At 44.9% G+C, this 3,486-nt stretch overlaps 1 pseudogene; it reads left to right on the top strand.

Moving 5' to 3' along the window:
- The first annotated feature begins 221 nt into the window (after nucleotides 1-221).
- Nucleotides 222-2,432, top strand: LOC101276969 (40S ribosomal protein S15-like; annotated as a pseudogene).
- The last annotated feature ends 1,054 nt before the right edge of the window (nucleotides 2,433-3,486 follow it).

Raw genomic sequence — 3,486 nt, 5'->3', positions numbered from 1 at the left:
GTTGCCTTTACTTTCCAAATTCCCTTTGAAACAGGCAGAGCCGAGGTTACCCATTTCGTGGAGACACCAGACCTACATGACTTAACTGAGTCACAGAATTAATCAGTGATTGGACAGAGAATGGAACCTAATACAACACACAGCACAGATCTTTACAATTCAACCAAGCAGACAAAAAACCAACAGACTCAAATCTGTTCCCGATCAGCAGACACCTGGACATGCTGGACAAGTGCGGGAGGTGATTGCTAAGCTCAGACCCATTATAGCCCCAAGGCACATCGCCTCCTCCCTCTAATTCATCCTGAGCAAGGCATTGAACCCATCTGGGCCTCCTTCTAGTTGCAATGACATGAGTCAATTCATTTCGAGGATAAAACAATAATAAATATTTGCATTATCCTTAATCATTGCCAAAACATTTCAAACACATCATCTCCTTTAGTCCTCCTAACAGCACTACGAAGGAAGTTTTGTAGTGTTCATTCTAGAGATGGAGAAACCAAGACTCACAAAATTTGTCATCTATCCAGTCCCATGCATAACTCAGTCTTAATGTTTGATCCTGCGCTCTCTCCACTGTGCTCCTGCAACTGTATTCTGGTTCAAGATCCAGCAGTTGAAGACCACGGTCAAAGAGAAGGCTGGGGAAATCTGAACCTGCCATCAAACCAGGGACTGTTCATCCCCAACACTTCAACGCTTCATTGTCAAATAAAAAGAATGTTGATTTCCATTATTTAACCAAATAGGATCCTTTCCATGAACATTCCAACTGCAAATCAGACTTGATGAATGACAAAAGGACATTGTTTTCCACATTTTTAATCTGTTCTGCTGGACTCCCAACCCACTGGTGAAAACTCTGAGGGACCCCAAGATGCCAGTGGTCAACTTGTGCAAATCACGTATTTTGTGATCAAAAGACTGAACTACTCTAATATCCAACTTTTTCTTGTAACTGAAACACCATTGGCCACCAAAATCTAATGGTTCTTTATATTATTAGGTCATTTATTCTCCCCAGCAACCCTGTGAGGTGGATACTATTGTTATCCCCATCTTTCTTACAGATAAGAAAACTGAGGCACAGAGAGATTAAGTGACCTGCTAGTCAGTGTCAGAGCTGTAATTCAGGACTCTGATTTGGTGGACTCTGGAATGCTCAGTTAGACAGAACTTCTTCAGTACAATTCTCTAGGATTTGAGTTGGTTTGGGGATAGAGAATGTTTTGTTCTACTTTTTAAGTTTCACTATTTATCAATAGAGTTTATCACCATCTCTTATCACTATAGTGGCTCATAAGGAGACCTCTCCCCACTACCATTAAAATAGAAATCTTCTTGGAAGGGCCAATGTCGAAAACCCTTATCAGTTATGAAGTAATAAAAAATAAGAGAAATAAGGAAAAATATAGCCTCTGGAGAGACTTGGCAATGCCCGGAGGTGACAAAAGGAAGAGAAAGAATAGATAGTAGAGGTGAAAGTTTTCCAAAAACAAATGTTACCTCTATTCTCTACCCCAGCTCTTTACAGCATAGCACATACCTCTATGAATGAACATTCTACTTACCAACTAGAAAAACACAGAAGCTGTGACTGAGTGAGTCCAAAGATGCAAAGTCCAAAGACCTGACTCTCTCTTCCCCTCCAAGCCAGGTGAGTTGCTATCCTTCTAAACTCTTGGCCTCCACAAGATCATCCCCTACCCCTGATGTAAAGACGTGTCACCATGCCTCCGGTGGCAGCCCTCCCAATCTTAGATGGCCAGGCCCAATCTTGCAGCCCACCCCTCAGCAGACCTGGTCTTCCTGGAGAACCCCACAAAGAGGGCATCCCATGTTTTCAGCTGCTGCTGCCAATTACCCAATACTTCTTTTTCTACTTCTTGGTAGTTTATTTTATCAGGCTATCTTATTTCCATGTACATGGGCCACTCAAATACTTTTTTGAACAAGGCAAAATGTTAGTAAGTATAAAAGTTAAGGCTGCCGAAGAACTGACAAGACGGCAGAAGTAGGGCACAAGAAGCAGACCTTCCGCAAGTTCACCTACTGCAGCGTGGACCTTGATCAGATATCGGATGTGTTCTACCAGCAGCTTATGCAGCTGCACAGCACATGACAGCATCAGATGCTGAACAGAGGCCTGTGGAGGAAGCAGCATCCCTGCAGAAGTGCCTGCGCAAGGCCCAGAAGGAGGCGCCGCCCAAGGAGAAGCCGGCAGTGGTGAACACACACCTGCGGGTCATGATCATTCTGCCTGAGAAGGTGGCCAGCATAGTGGGCATCTACAACCACAAGACTTTCAACCAGGTGGAAATTAAGCCTGAGATGATCGGTCACTACCTAGGCATGCTCTGAATCACCTATAAACATGTGAAGCAGGGCCGGAAGCCACTCACTCCTCCTGCTTCATCCCCCTCAAGTAGCCTGCTTGGCCAACCAAGGCACAGATTTCTCTTTTTAAAAAAAAAATAAATAAATAAAAGGTAAATAGGTAAGTAAATCACACCACCAATAAAGGCAGAAGTAATAATAATAGCAATAATCACAACAACAACCATTTATGAAGTGCTCCCTGCATGCCCTGTACTTTCCATACCTGATTGCATTTCATCTTCTCAACATGCCTTCAAGGTAAGTATATTTTACAGATGGGAAAACCGAGGCTTAAAGGCATTAAGTAACATGCCCACGTCAATCAAGAACTACGAATGCCCAGTTCCACCTGCAGGTCTGTCTCTCTCCAAAGCCCAGGCTCTTTACTAATATCCTAGACTCCTTGATCCACTCTACAGCCAGGTAGGCTTTGCATATAGGAGTACATTTCTCTGTTTTGTTTCTACCGTATTATACTGGTGGGGTCTAGAGAGGTTTACTCCCTTGCCCAAGGTCTCATGGTGGTGTGGACAGAAACAGAGCCTCACATCCTCTGATTTCTACTAAAAACACTCATTCCCCTCTACCCTGCCTATCGAACTGGCCCTGCCTGCACGCGTCTCTCAATAGACAACATGCTCAAAGTGCCCTCCCTTCCCACGCCCCTTTGAAGCCCTGGAAGGAACACATAGTGATCCATTCCTATCCAGATTCCCAGCTGCTGAGGCCCACGGGCTCATGTCAAGAGCTCTGGGGATCTACATCTACCCAGAGCATCTGAGAAAGAGCCCCTGCTCCAAGATTCCAGGTGTGGTCACAGGAGAGTATTTTCTGCTAGGACCCACCCAGACCTTCCAGCAGTGCCCATGCTGGGCAGCAACCACTCTAAGGACAAGAAGGATCAAGTCTCTACTCTGCCCTAACAAGCTCTTTCAAGTCTCTGGGCCTCCCTTTTATCCTTCGTAAGGCTTAGCAGGCTACTCCAGGGGCAGTCCAGTAATCAGCCCCAGGGCATTACCAGGGAGCTTTTTAGAATTGCAGACTTTCCAGCCCCAGGCCAGGACTGCTGCATTCAATTGTGCACTTTTAATAAGATCTCTAGGT

This window comes from Orcinus orca, chromosome 13 (genome assembly GCF_937001465.1).
Source record: "Orcinus orca chromosome 13, mOrcOrc1.1, whole genome shotgun sequence".
Taxonomy (NCBI): Eukaryota; Metazoa; Chordata; class Mammalia; order Artiodactyla; family Delphinidae; genus Orcinus; species Orcinus orca.
The sequence above is the reverse complement of the archived record's forward strand: the minus strand, read 5'-3'. Positions and strand labels throughout refer to the sequence as shown.